This window comes from Hylobates moloch, unplaced genomic scaffold (genome assembly GCF_009828535.3).
Source record: "Hylobates moloch isolate HMO894 unplaced genomic scaffold, HMol_V3 SCAFFOLD_24, whole genome shotgun sequence".
NCBI lineage: Eukaryota > Metazoa > Chordata > Mammalia > Primates > Hylobatidae > Hylobates > Hylobates moloch.
The window spans coordinates 5,667,520-5,683,470 of NW_026652299.1; the positions used below are offsets into that span (position 1 = coordinate 5,667,520).

General features: G+C 36.8%; 1 pseudogene; it reads right to left on the minus strand.

The window, feature by feature from the left end:
* Positions 1–9,161: 9,161 nt before the first annotated feature.
* Positions 9,162–9,712, minus strand: LOC116463027 (large ribosomal subunit protein uL22-like; annotated as a pseudogene).
* Between the last annotated feature and the right edge of the window lie 6,239 nt (positions 9,713–15,951).

The window sequence follows — 15,951 nt, forward strand, 5'->3', positions numbered from 1 at the left end:
ATGTTAATACCAACCTTCTCTGTACTTTCCTCCTAAAGCATGATGTAATCATTAATTATAATAATATTGATGTAACTGCACTCATGTTAAAAATATAGTATTTGCAAAGTATGTCATTTTCTCACCTATGAGATAAAAGGCATTAAATGAATATTTACAGTAGATTTTGAAGACACTGTCCAAGCTTGAAGGATAAAAAGTGAATTCATTTTTGGCAATATTTTTCTTAGTCATGAGATTATTAAGTGTATTTTTAAAACATGAATGAGACAATAATCAATGAATAATAGAGGTAATAATTTTAACCCTCAGATTCTTCTTCAAAATGTTGAACACTGGTAAAAACATAATTTATCAATAAATTTAAAAATGTTTTCTATTTCTTATCCAGAATTTTATGCATCATTTAGTTCTTAAACCAGTTATAATTTTTTAAGTAAAAACACTTGAAAACATTCTTTCAGGAACATCGCATCCCACAGAACAACAATAATCCAATTATTAAAATCTAGAATGGAAACAATATTGATAGTCAGAAATAAAAGTAAAGGGTCATTTTCTTTCATTTTTCCATTTGTACCAATTAATTCTAGTTCTATGAAATAAAATATTTGTGGTTATTTAGGGAAATTCTATGCAAATTTAAAGTTTTCTGTGATAAACAAATATGAGGTAAATATTTTCCTAGCATATTGCATTGCCAGGCTTTTTTTTTTTTTTAATGTGACTACAGAGAAGGAAATGGCTTAATTTCCTATGTCTCCCCTGAATAAACAGTTCACAGACCCAGACACATATGGACACGTACCTCCTACCTGAAAAATAAAAAGTTACAATTTATCATTAACTTAACATTAATTAACACATCAATCCATGGTGTAGCAACTGCCTAGTCTGTGCTACTTTGCCAAGTACTGATCAGACAGTTCTTACAATTATTCCTTATTAACCGTATCCTAGAGATTCATTCTTCTACACGTGGCCAGAGCCAAAATCACCCAGATACGTGGTCTTTACAAATTCCCTTGGATTTAAATTCATCCTCCCCCTCAGGCTAACAGTAGAGAAACAATTCCTGGGCTAAGTCCCTGCACTCGTTTTCTTTTGTGTTAGGGGTTTGGTTGGATGATGACGACAGGTGGGAAGTTAGAGGGAAACATGATACAGTTTTAGTGCATCTTTCCAATTCTCATGTCTTACTTTTATGTCTCTTATTCAAATGAAGTTAGAAGACTATAACACTAGTTTAAGAGATATAAAAATATTTAGAAATAAATATTTAACCACTGTCTTAAAAAGAACAAGAGTAGGAGGGAAGGAAGTAGAAAGAAACAGGTGACAGAGACTTTATACTTCACTATGCATTAGTCACACCCTTTATACTGGGTCCAATGGGTACAATCCAAGCTAGAGAAAAATGCCCTAGTGTTGGGATTAATAGTTTATGTTAAGGTTACTACAATTGTTTATGACAATCTAAGTTAAAAAAATCTCTTTTATATATTCCGTGCAGCTGATATTATAATATTAAACATTAACACACTTCTTTTTACTAGGTAAGAAATTTTGATAGCATGAGATCTTGATTTTTTAAATATTTATTGTAGTCACAAATTATTAAATTATGAACTAAAATTATGTATCTATTTACACAGTTGAGGCATTATTGATGGAGTTATCAAACAAGTATCTCCCCAAAGCAAAACCACTTATAGTAACATAAGGATGATTTTTATTTCAAGGGACTTAAATAATGTATTTCTACATCCTTAAAACTCATTGAAAATTGGGTTTATGGGTTTTTAATTGGAAAGACTACCAAGTGGTGAATACCATCTGCTGGGAAGAACCTGTATCTATAATATTATTTCAAAAACCCGTGTCTTTCCTGTGTTTACCACGAATAAAATGCAACATGTACATTATCTGTTTGTGTGGTATTTATATAAAATGTGAAAATTATACACAAAATCACCTGTGAAAATGCAATGGAATTTTGCGTGATTTTAGGTACTGCTTTTGATTTTTCTATAGCCTTCACATTTTACATAATACAAATAAGTTTTTGTTTACTTTATGTAAGCAATACAAAAATTTCTTCTTGTTGCAAAGTTTTTCAACAAAAATACAGCATAAAATGTCAAAGTACTTTTTCTTGATGTCTTGACCTTTCCTATCCGCTTTCAGCTCTCGAACCCTAACAACCCAGTGTTTTCCCAGATGCAACTGATGTTGTTAGTGAGAACTGTCCAGACCTTTAGTTTCCTCTAATTTTATTGTATACTATGTATGGGAAGGCTGCAGGTTACCTAGTTGTTATTCAATGTCTCAGAATAGAGAAACAAAATCTCCCCCAAAGCTCCCTTGCAGAAAGGGGTGTGATGTCCTTCTGCCCAATAAATATAAGCAGAAGTCATTATGTCAGGGTTTGGAGAAACTTTTTTTTTTTTTTTTTTTGAGACGGAGTCTCGCTCTATCACCCGGGCTGGAGTGCAGTGGCATGATCTCGGGTCACTGCAACCTCCACCTCCCGGGTTCATGCCATTCTGCTGCCTCAGCCTCCTCAGTAGCTGGGACTACAGGCGCCCACCACCACGCCAGGCTAATTTTTTATATTTTCACCGTGTTAGCCAGGATGATCTCGACCTCCCGACCTTGTGATCTGCCTGCCTCGGCCTCCCAGAGTGCTGGGATTACAGGCGTGAGCCGCTGCGCCCAGCCACCCTTTTTTAAGATTTTAAATGCTGGTTCTTATCCAGCAGCTACCTAATAAGAAGTCTGACCCTTACATCTATTTTTCCATCTCTTAGCATATGCTTTTAAATTCAGCCCGACCAGCACTTAAGGAACATTTTCAATACAAAGCTTTAGATTGTCTAGTAAGTGCATTCTTCTATTGAGATTTCCTTGAAGTTTTTATTTCCTAGTAACTCCCTTGCTCTCTGAGTGTTCTGTCTTCACAGCAGCCTGTTCTTGTTTGAAAAGAAATGTCCCCTCAGACATTCTAAAGATGCCAGCTATTATTTTGCTTTTAATTATTGCCTACTTTCTTTTGCACATATCTGCTATTCTATATTCTCATTTTGATCCTTTCTTTCAAGAGATGTTTCCAACATATTTATAGTTATGAATGAGGAAGTCAATTAATTATCATGAGTAGTGGTGTTGATTTCTTCAGGAGTTCATCGAACTGTTTCCAAAAGAGACTGTTCAAGGCCAACAGGCTCCTTATAAAGAGAGCAGTGGGGAGTTGTAGGTTTTGTGTTATGCTGTTTACATATGAAGATAGCCACGAATTTCTGTCCTTCCCTAGATTCTAAAGTGAGGATGGCTTGATTTGGCTATTGGAAATCAAGCATTTATCCCCTTCATAGAGCTTTATTTTCTTTGTTTTTCTTTAGACCTATTATGAAATATGTAACTATCCAAGCTTCTCTTTCACTGATGCAAGTGACCACCTGGGAAGCAATTTACACTTTCCACACAGATCTCAGGATCAGAGCCTCTGTGGGCGAGTTCTTTTGCGGGTAATGAGATGGGGATTGGAGAAGCAGTGCTGCTCTTCTGAATACATAACTGAAAATGACTCATCTATTCCCGGGCCCATCTTTTTCTATGCATGTGTTGATTTCACATGTTTAGTTTCTCTGGATATATTCTATCCTTCCCCAAAGTTTTTCAAGGTCTGTAATTTCTCTCTGTTGTTTCTACAGGATCCTGTGTAATTTTCAGTCTTTAATAGCTCATCATAATATCTAGGAGAGTCTTTGGCACACCGCTTGTTTCCCTAGACTGTTAATGATATTTACAAAAACAAAAAAAAAGCATGTTTTCTACTGATAATCTTAAGACATTTGAGAGGAAGGGGACATGGGTGGTGTATTAGTCTGTTTTCATGTTGCCGGTAGACATACCCAAAACTGGGCAATTCACAAAAGAAAGAGGTTTATAATGGACTTATAGTTCCACATGGCTGAGAAGGCCTCACAATCATGGTGGAAAGCGAAGATGAGTAAGTCACATCTTACATGGATGGTGGCAGGCAAAGAGAGAGAACTTGTGCAGTGGAACTTCTCTTTATAAAACCACCAGATCTCATGAGACTTATTCACTATCATGAAAACAGCAAGGGAAAGACTTGTTCCCATGATTCAGTTACCTCCTATGGGGTCCCTCCCACAACACATGGGAATTCAAGATGAGATTTGGGTGGGGACACAGCCAAACGATATCATTCCACCTCTGGCCACTCCCAAATCTCATGCCCTCACTTTTCAAAACAAATCATGCCTTCCCAACAGTCCCCCAAAGTCTTAACTCATTTCAGCATTAACTCAAAAGTTCACAGTCCAATGTCTCATCTGAGGCAAGGCAAGTCCCTTCCGCCTATGAACCTGAAAATCAAAAGCAAGTTAGTTACTTCCTAGATACAATGGGGGTATAGGCATTGGGTAAATACAGCCAATTCAAATGGGAGAAATTGGCCAAAACAAAGGCACCACCAGCCCCATGCAACTCCAAAATCCAGTGGGACAGTCAAATCTTAAAGCTCCAAAATGATCTCCTTTGACTCCGTGTCTCACATCTGGGTCACGGTGATGTGAGAGGTGGGTTCTCATGGTCTTGGGCAGCTCTGCCCCTGTGGCTTTGCAAGGCACAGCCTCCCTCCCAGCTCCTTGATGGGCTGGTGTTGAGTGTCTGCTACTTTTCCAGGCATATGGCACAAGCTGTCATTGGATCTGCCATTCTGGGGTCTGGAGGATGGTGGCCCTCTTCTCACAGCTCCACTAGGCAGTGCCCCAGTAGGGACTCTGTGTGAGGGCTCCGACCCCACCTTTCTGTTCTGCACTGCCCTAGCAGAGTTTCTCCATGAGGACCCCTGCAGCAAACTTCTGTCTAGACATCCAGGTGTTTCTATACATCCTCTGAAATCTAGGTGAAGATTCCCAAACCACAATTCTTGACTTCTGTGCACCCACAGACTCAACACCACATGGAAGCTGCCAAGGCTTGGGACTTGCACCCTCTGAAGCCACAGCCTGAACTATACCTTGGCTCCTTTTCATCATGGCTGGAGTGGCTGAGACACAGGGCACCAAGTCCCTAGGCTGCACGCAGCACAGGGGCCCTGGGCCTGGCCCACGAAACCATTTTATTCCTTCCCAGGCCTCCAGGCCTGTGATGGGAGAGGCAGTAGTGAAGACCTCTGACATGCCCTGGAGACATTTTCCCCATTGTCTTGGGGGTTAACATTCAGCTCCTCATTACTTATGCAAATTTCTGCAGCCACCTTGAATTTCTCCTCAGAAAGGGGCATTTTCTATTTTATCACATTGTCAGGCTGCAAATTTCTGAACTTTTATGCTCTGCTTCCTTTATAAAACTGAATGCCTGTAACAGTACCCAAGTCACCTCTTGAACACTTTGGTGCTTAAAAATTTCTTCCACCAGATACCCTAAATCATCTCTTTCAAGTTCAAAGTTCCACAAATCTCTATGGCAGGAGCAAAATTCCACCAATCTCTTTGCTAAAACATAACAAGGGTCACATTTTCTCCAGTTCCCAACAAGTTCCTCATCTCCATTTGAGACCACTTCAGCCTGGACTTTATTGTTCATATTGCTATCAGCATTTTTTTCAAAGCCATTTAAGAAGTCTCTAGGAAATTCCAAACTTTCCTACATTTTCCTGTCTTTTTCTGAGCCTTCCAAACTGTTCCAACCTCTGCCTGTTACCTAGTTCTAAAGTTTCTTCCACATTTTCAGGTATCTTTTCAGCAGAGCCCCATTCTCCTGGTACCAATTTACTGTTTAAGTCTGTTTTCACACTACTGATAAAGACATGCCCAAGACTGGGCAATTTACAAGAGGAAGAGGCTTATAATGGACTTACAGTTCCACATGGGTGGGGAAGCCTCACAATTATGGTGGAAGACAAGGAGTAGTAAGCCACGTCTTATACGGATGGTGGCAGACAAATAGAAAAAAATTGTGCAGGGGACTCCTCTTTATAAAACCACCAGATCCCATGAGACTTATTTACTATCATGAGAACAGCAGGGGAAAGACTTGCCCCCATGATTCAGTTACCTCCCACAGGGTCCCTTCCATAACATGTGGAAATTCAAGATGAGATTTGGGTGGGGGGACACAGCCAAACCGTATCAGGTTGAGTGGGAGTAGATGGTCATTCACATTTCGTAGTTTTAATCGAGTCTTTTTCGAGCTGTACTTATTTATTCCAGAAAAAAATGGCATATGCCTGTTTGTATGTGCATGTAAACAATAAGATTAAAGTATTGACCCTACCTGTGTATGGGAAAAAACTAAGGAAAATTTTATAATCTTTGTGTTTGTATTTTTTCATGTTTTCAGTAATAAGTATGTATTGGTTTTATAATAAAATAATAATTAAAAATAAGTTCTATAGAACTGCATTAAACCATAGTGTGCCTACTTTAATCTTTGTAAAATGAAAATGACAAACTACTATATAACTATTTTATATGCCAGGTACTCCTCTAAGTAATTACTTTATGTATATTAAGTTAATCCTCACAGAAGCTTTTGGACATGGATACTATTATTGCTCCCTTTTTATAGAATTGGGAACTGAGGCACAGATCGGTTAAAGAACTTTGCCCAAGGCTACATGGCCAACATGAACAGGAAGTGGATTTCAAATCAAGTAGTTTTGCTCAATTCACTAATGAAATGTATGTGTTTTGCCCAGATTGGGGATAAGGGAAGAGGCAGTAAGAAAAGGTGCAGGAGACAAAGAATAATTAGATATAGTCTGAGGATTGCTACTTTATTTTAAATGCACCAGAACACCAGAATCTGAATAAAAATTAGAAGTAGTTTTTCCTCTGGATTGCAAGACATTGTATGTGACAAATATTCATGTTATAACCCTGCCAGAAATTTAAAACCAATAATTTTATTGAGATTCTTCTGAAAATATTAACAAGATTTCTTTGTATGGTGGGTTTTATGGAATATGGCAAAAACCACTGTATACTAAGACATCTCATGGTTACTAACTTTTATTGTTAGAAAATAATTTCTTTAAATTTTCTTTTTGTCTTCAAATGTTCTAGATAAAACTTCAAAAATGTACATACATGAGAGAAGAACCTTTTTAATGAACATTTTAATGGCATATTCAAGCTGGCTTCTAACTAAAAACTCATGGCTGAGAAACTGTGACACCAAATAAACAACAGAGGAAAAGACTGAAATATCAACATTTAGTAAAGAAGGTGAGAGGAGACATATCAAATTTATTCACTATCTCCTCAGTGAAGTTGGCCTGGAGGCATATCATTATACACAAGACTTGAAATAATCACTCAATTTTACAATCCATACATTAAAGAAACTTGAGTTAAATAAGGGAAATATATTGAGATTATAGCTCAGAGTGGTAAATCTTTCCAGAATTGTTACAAATTATTTAATAGAAAACTTCTCATCTGACAGATAAACTTACAACATGGGACTTGGAGAGGGGCAAGTAGGTAACTTAAGTGACCCCAAGTGTAGATATTGTCCTATGGAACATCATAGTACATGCAGAACACTATGGTATCTACAAGTTACCAAACTCCTTAATAAATACTTCTTTGTTTAAAGTGGTTCCTATGGCCTTTTGTTCATTCAACCAAAAACGTGTTTTATTATTTTGAATCCTGACATTGAGAAAGCTACTTAGTTTCCTCATTCAGAAAATACACAATTTTAATGATATGTACTCCTAAGATTGTTATAAGGATGAGGTAACTCAATATTTGCAATGTGCTTAGAACAATGCTGGCACACTGTTTTGCTGCATGTGTATGAATGATACGGGAACACATTTATTTTCTGGCATCCTATTGACTTCACCATTGTCTTTCTTAATATATTTGCCTTCTCATTCTATTTCGCCTGAATAAATGAGAATCTCTTTTTTTTTTTTTTTGTCAAATTGCTGAGTTAATTTTCAAGTTTCTTGAGCATACCGAGAATCTAAATTCTTGCATGTTGTTGACCTTCATTATAGGATATTAATATTGAGATTTCCTTTGTGTAAATGGCTTCGTGTGTATTGTGAGTAAACTAAGATAGGTGTTTGAGAAGAAAAATATAAAGTTATCACAAATTATTGAAATAGTCTCTAAAACTTCCATGGGATTATTACAATGAATTTAAAACAAATCATTCCATGGCTGGGTGTGGTGACTCACACCTGTAATCCCATCACTTTGGGAGGCCAATGTGGATGGATCACTTAAGTCCAGGAGTTCGAGAGCAGCCTGGGCAACATGGCAAGACCCTGTCTCTACAAAAAGAAAAAAAAAAATTAGCTAGGCATGGTGACATGCACCTTCAATCTCAGCTACTTGGGAAGCTGAGGTGGGAAGATCACCTGAGCCCAGGAGTTGAAGGCTGCAATGAGCCATAATCACACGCTGCACTCCAGGGTGACAGAGTGAGATCCTGTCAAAAAAAAAAAAAATTCATAACATGCATAATAATACCTAAATCATTTATAAATGGGTGCTGTTATGTATTTTTATCATTATAAAAACATTGCAATTCTATTATGTAGATTTTTAGAAATAAAGAGAAGCATAGAAAACATAAATTCCCCTCTCCTACAAACATTGTTAAATTTTGATTATACCTTACTAATGGTTTTTAGTTAGTCTTATTTTTTAACAAAATTAGAAACACATTGCGTTCATTGTCTTGTAATCTGATTTGTTCATTTTACACTATAATACCTGTTTTGTTTTTAAACTCCTCTGATTGTAAGGTTAATATATATATGTTGAAAAGGTTAAAAAATGCAGCAATGTAAATGAAGAAATATACTGACTACTTTCCTCAGGGAACATTTTTATTTTAGCTTTCTGTATATTTCTATGAAATATTTTCTTTACATATACAACCGTATAGATGATATAATATAGTTATATATACTGTTAGTGTGGTGTTTTTAATTCATAATATATCTTGGCCATCTTTCCAAATCAGTACATCGAGGTGTGTTTCATTTCTTTTAAAAGCTGCATTTTATTATAGGAATATACCACACTCATTAAGCTACTACTTTATTGCTGGACATTTGGGTTGTTTCCAGTGGTTTTTTTTTTTCACTTTTAATTGCATTTATTTTATGTTGAATGTATTCCCATGCCATAAGTTTTTGTTCCTTCATTTTCTTCAGAGATCTTTTTCTTCTGTGCAACTTTCTCTTCTGGTTTAGGAACAATTTGTTTCGTTTCAGTAAGGATCATTTCAATGCAGCAAGGAGGGCTTCTTTATGTATGAGTTAATCTGACCATCAGCTCCATCAGTCTAAAGGCATATCTTGGGTGCTTCATTCACCTAAATATGCTCGATGGCCAGAGAATCTGCATGTAAACCCTTAATCAGCATGACTCTCTGCATATTTAAGCATGTGCAGCAAAAATTCCAGCCACCGATCCCGTGTCCAGCTCCACTGTTTGGCCTGGGCACACCTACCAACTCCACCACTGTAATGTCGGAATGGTACACGCTGTTTCTGTAAAGTGACATCTTTCAGGTCACTTAGTGGCTTTTCGTACATGCGTATCCTTGATGGCCTGGGCAGTTTCACGAGTGTTCTTAAATGAATACGATTTGAATCTCTTGATTTGCATGACTTCGTGGGGTTTTCTGTGTCAATGGAATAGTCAACCATTTTCAAAGATCACCTCAGGCCACTTAGGGGGAGAGGTAGAGCAGTGGCTCCCCAGTTTCTGATATTACCAACAATGTCCTAGTGAATCTGCTTATGCTCTTATTTTATGCACTGGTAACAGAATTTCTGTAGAATAAATTCCTAGAAACAGAACTCCTGAGTCAAGGGACAGGCACATTTATAATTGCATTTAGCTTTGATAAATTTCCCTATAATGTGGTTGCAGCACTGTATATGTCCTCAGAGCAGGAGAGAAACTGTTCTCTACACATTGTATACTTTTAATGTTTTGCCTAAAAAGCAAAAATAAATAATTTTTTCAATACTACAAATAGTCATTTTATTTTAGACTGTTGGATCTTTGAGAATTTTTCATGAGTGTCCAATATTTTTGTTATTTTAGTGGAAGGTTGTTACTTGAACATGATTGGGGATTTGGATGGAGTTCTTCAACATGTCAATGTGCTTACATGGCATATATGTATATGCAGAGAGAGACAGAGAGAGAAATCAAATATGCCAACATAAGCAAGGCATACTTTCTGACTCAAGCTTGCATAGGCTAGAAACAAAATAAGCTTCTAGAAACTAAAGATATTGTATTATGTCAGTTTAGAGGAGTAAAGAAAGGCTCATAAAGAGGCAAAGCTTTTTGAACATTCCCATGAAATAAATTGAATTACAATTAAACATAGCGATTGAAAATTAAAAGTTTTGTTTAAAAAACTATTAGTTTAATACCAGTTATTAAACAGTCAATTAATTAAAATAATTAAACTCTGAGTTTGTGTGTAAACCTATTAGGTGGATTCCCCCAGCACTTTATTAATTGTGATCAGCCGATCTCCTTTGGTTGCCGCTTTGAAGGAGTTCCTGAGGACTCAACGAGTGAGACTATAGATGCATTAGCAGCACTGAATAAGTGAGGAGAGGGCCTGGAAGTTCTGTCATCCATGATTAGCCTGCTATCTTGGGGAAATGTGAATAAGCATTGAAAGAGATATCACAAAACTGGATCCGAGTTTTTTTTTTTTTTTTTTTTTTGACAGAATATCGCTCCCTGTCACGAGGCTGGAGTATGGTGGCACCATCTCAGCTCACTGCAAGCTCTGCCTCCCAGGTTCAAGCAATTCTCCTGCCTCAGCCTCCCAAATAGCTGGGACTACAGGCACGTGCCACCACGCCCAGCTAATTTTTTGTATTTTTTTTTTTTTTTTTTTTGAGACGGAGTCTTGCTCTGTCGCCCAGGCTGGAGTGCAGTGGCGCGATCTCGGCTCACTGCAAGCTCCGCCTCCCGGGTTCACGCCATTCTCCTGCCTCAGCCTCTCCGAGTAGCTGGGACTACAGGCGCCCGCCACCACGCCCGGCTAATTTTTTTGTATTTTTAGTAGAGACCGGGTTTCACCGTGGTCTCGATCTCCTGACCTTGTGATCCGCCCGCCTTTGCCTCCCAAAGTGCTGGGATTACAAGTGTGAGCCACTGCGCCCGGCCAATTTTTTGTATTTTTAGTAGAGATGGAGTTGCACCATGTTGGCCAAGATGGTCTTGATCTCCCGACCTCATGATCCGCCCACCTCGGCCTCCCAAAGTGCTGGGATTACAGGCATGAGCCACCACGCCCGGCCCCTGAGTCCTTCTTTGAAACAATCTGGTGGCAATTTTAAAATCATGTCATCCCAAATATCAGATTAATTGTTAATAAAATTACTACTGTGAATGACAGGTTGTCTTCAGCTGACACTGAATTGGGACTCTACACTGTTTTAATGATCTCTTATTTCTGCTACCTTCCATGCTCTCCCTCCCTAGGTCAGAATTCCACTCTGAAAATTGCATTGTTTACTTTCACTTCACATTCCTTTTATTTTTCATAGTTTCTAATAAATAGTCCTTTCTGTTAATATCTAACTCTCTTTCTCTTTTAGGGTTTGTCACTGCCTGCCTACAGCACCCTTGACACAGTAGCTTCGAGGCCATGCTCTCCCTCCCACTTTAGAAACTGAAAGGGGAAATCTTCTTGCTGTCCCCTCTTGGTAGCCAGTGCACTAAACCCTGTTCTAGGATCAGCTGAATGACCGTAGCTGGGTCTTGCATCTCAAGTGCTCAACAGAAAAGAGTTGAATAATTAATGGAAGGCGCTGTTCTTATCTGTCCATTCCAGTGGAGTGGTGATAGCTGAGCCTCCCACTTCACAGCCTTCAGAATTATGTTTTTCCTAACCATTGTCCACTACTGTTTCTCCAGTCTTCCTACAACCTTGAGAACCCCAAATATCCTTCAAATAAATACATTTACTGTATATTACTTACCATCCAAGGATTCCTAGGCATTATATCTAGCCTTGCCACTGAGTCATTATTTCTTAGGAAGTTTACTCTTGTTAACACAGGAGTCATTATTAAAAATAAGAAAGGCTTCTATTGAAAGTGAGTGAAAATGAAGAGTGAAAAATGCTGGAAAAATGATGCCCTATGTTGCAAGACTGCATCATTGTCAGCTTTTGTTAATTGGATGAAAGTGCATATAATTAGAAATAATTGATGGAAATCCACTTATTTAAGTGGTTAATATATGAGGGACAACATTCATGACATCCTAATTGTAAAAGACCCTGTATTTGCACCAGTGTGCCAGGTACTACAATGCTCTCTAACTGCACTGCCTGATATATTCATTTTCAACAAATTATGACTTTTAGTATAACCACCTCTTTCTCTTTTTCTCTCACTATAGATGTTGTACATTAATATTAGACTATTCTTAGACTGAAAAATACAGCTAGCCTGGCTTTGTTTTTTGTCTCATTCCCATCTTTTGGAGATGGGAAGAGATATAGAAATGAAAATCAATGAGGATGAAGCTTAGCCAATAAATATTTTCTATGCTAATTTGTCTTATTCTTCTGTATGAAAATGTTTGGGATTGTGGAACCAAAGGAGTGCTGTGATTCTAAGGGCGTGGGTTTCAGGGGACCAGGAGGAACTGTCCAGAGTTGCCTGCATGAAGGAGAGTAGTGTTTACTGCAGGCTCTGGCTCAGAGAAGAAACTCAATAAATATGAGTAGAAGGAAGGAGAGAGAAATAAAGAATAAAGGATAGGAGAAGGCAGGGAGGAATAAACAATGCATGTAAGGTGGATTTTTGAATAACACAATGTGAAGGAATTTGTTCTTTATTCTTTGATGAATTGTAAAGTTTGCATAGATTCTAGCAAAAAAATTGCTACTAAAGAAAGTGAGACAGAGATTAAATGAATATTTATAAAATAATTTCTCAATGGCAAAGCACTATATAAATAAAGATATTATTACATATCAAGTAATCATAAACCCAACAAAGCCCACTGTAAGATCTATGGGTCTGATATTCAAATCTAATACTGTCACCATTTCACCACTTAGTCTCATGGTCCTTCACCTGTTCAACTGGCAAAATAGGAATATCATTTCAGTGGAGTATCATAGGAATGATGTAGTATACACATCCTTAAGGCTTAAGGTTGTTATAAAGTAACTTTACCAAATTGATACCATTTGAAAGACCAAACAAGAACTTCTTGGGCAGCCAGGAAAGTCAGTTAACTTCTTTTACAATTGCTTTTTCACATCTACTTGTCCTTGTTTCCCTCTTTCCGTCCTTCCTTCTTTCCTTCCTTCCTTCCTTCCCTCCTCTTTGTTTTTGCATTTCTTTTCTTTCTTTTTTTTTTTTTAACAATTTCCAGAAACTGGTCTTTATAGAGGTCTTTAAAAACTAGGCCATAATTGAAATCATTTACAAGTGATGACCTCATACACACCTCGCCATAGAATACCAAGAATTACAAGTACAATTACTTGTGGAAGGCCATGGGTGTACAGCATGAACTTCAGAAACACAAGAAGAATCAGATCATAAATCAACTTGAGTGAGATAAGAAATCTGAGAAGAGATCTAGGAGGACAACTTTTCCTCTTTATTCATGCATCTAACAAATACTTCTTCAGCTACTATATTGTGCCAAGAAAATGAGCTAGACTATGGAGACCTGTAAACCTCATGAAGCAATTATGCCAAAGACCAGCTACTTTGTTAATCTGTAGTGGATCTTTTAATCCCAGCATTTCCTAATGTGTAATTTCTAATTTGTAATCAACTTCCCATTGGAACTTGAATTTTTAAATAAATCTCGCTAGACTTCAATGAATTCTATAATAAAATAGAAACAATAAACCTAAATTTCCTGGAGGCCATAGTTTGGACCACCTAAATGCTCCAAATAAACATGGCACTGCATTGAGTCACTATGTTACTGAGGACAAGGTTACAGTGTATTGGTCCTGACATCTAATTCCTCCTTTCCTTAGCGCTCATTAGTCCCAGTCAACCCATTGTCTTTTCCAAACTGTAGCATACAGGGTAATATTGCAATAGCAGCATAAGAAATTAGTTTTTTTCTACAATAAACCAACTTTTCCATTTGACTTGGTTTAAATAGAGGAAGATAAAGCAGTTGTTAAAATAAGAGGCCTACGTAAGGGTTCATTATGAAGATCACACCCCCACAAAATGAATATGCCATATTTTCTAAATAATACATATATATATATATAAAATATGTTAATGTTTTATAACATACTCTTATCAGGAGATAAATCCTATTAAGGCGCAAAGAAGTTATTGTATTTGTTAAAATGGGTGAATCTATGTAAGCTTTCTTATGGTTTGTCAAATTTGTAAAATATTATATTTCTCTTCAGATAGAGTTACATACTGTGTAGCTCAAAGATAATCCCTATGGTCCTGGCATATGTTACTTAATTGTCTCAGAAGGAAATGCCATAAATAGCATGCTGTCATCCCCCACAGGCACGGGCTCATCTGTCACAGTGGGGGCTCCAGACAGGGTGAGGTGCTCTAAGACATTTCTTAGTCTATGTAAATCACAGCCATTACTTCTTACCACTTCTCAATTGGTCAATTATGTATAAACATGTGTTAATAAAAATTTGCCTCTCTGCCTCTAAGGTACACACCCATAAAGCTATGTGAGTATGATAAAGTATAAATGGCATACATTATTATCTGATTCAACCTACCTCATAAATTATGATCCAAAGTGCTTCTGTAGAAACAAAACTCCAGAAAAGCCTGTAAAGACAAATGCTGGAAAAGAAAGACAGAACAGAAAACAGTATATGTTTTCACATTTGCAACTTTAGTGAAAAAAACACTCAGGTTTGTCTTATAAGAAGAAAGAAGCTAAAAAATATGTTACACTTTATAAATATTTTTATAAGCATTTGACTTAATTGTCATAGATAGTGGGGCCATGAAAAATAAAATCCCCTATTGTTAGTAATAAGTATGCAAGATGTAATCAACACAAATCTATCTATAAATGCATGGGTTCTAGAAATTTTCAAGAAAAAGGGACCATACAGACTTCGACTGGAGGATGCCAGATCAAATAGTACAAGGAATAGTTTGTTTTAAGACTATTGAAGTTTATGAGAGAAATATGATAAGCATATTTTAGTGAAAGGTGTAATGGGTTTCAAATCATAAGGCCTGTCTTAATTAGGTATGTATGATTTTGGACACATTATGTAAATCTTCTGAATATCTGTTACCTCAGAAAAATATAGAAACTTTTGGTGACACCAGCCAAACTCTCAGAGTTGCTATGAGAAACAAATGAGATTAGTAAGTGCTGAAAAACAGTTTACAAATGTGTGTTTTCATAGGAATCATTATTATGTGTTTTAATGGCAATTCCTATTTTAAAAAATATTGAAAGGTATTTAAGACTAATGATTATAAATTTATGGTTATATTTCTTGGAATTGCAATAAATTAAAAATGTTATTTTAAAGGTATATATACTAGTGTTTCTTAAATTATTGAACAGAATAGTATAAGAGAATGGTAAATCATGTGTGAACTGAAACAAAATTGGAATGGTAGTAATTGAGTGCTTGTCAAACACAAGGCATTGCACTAGGAATTGTATCTGCCCTCAATAAGCCTTTTATTCACTTATTTATTCATTCATTCCTTAACAGCTTTGTTGAAATATAGAAGATATACAAAAAACTGCTTATGTTTAATGTGTTCAACTTGATGAGTTAGGACATATGCAAACACCCCGGGTGCCATCACCACAATCAAGATAATAGACATATCCAACACCTCTTAAAATTTACTTGTGTTCATTTTCTTTTTCTTTGTTTATTGTGTTAGGAACATTTAATATGGGATCT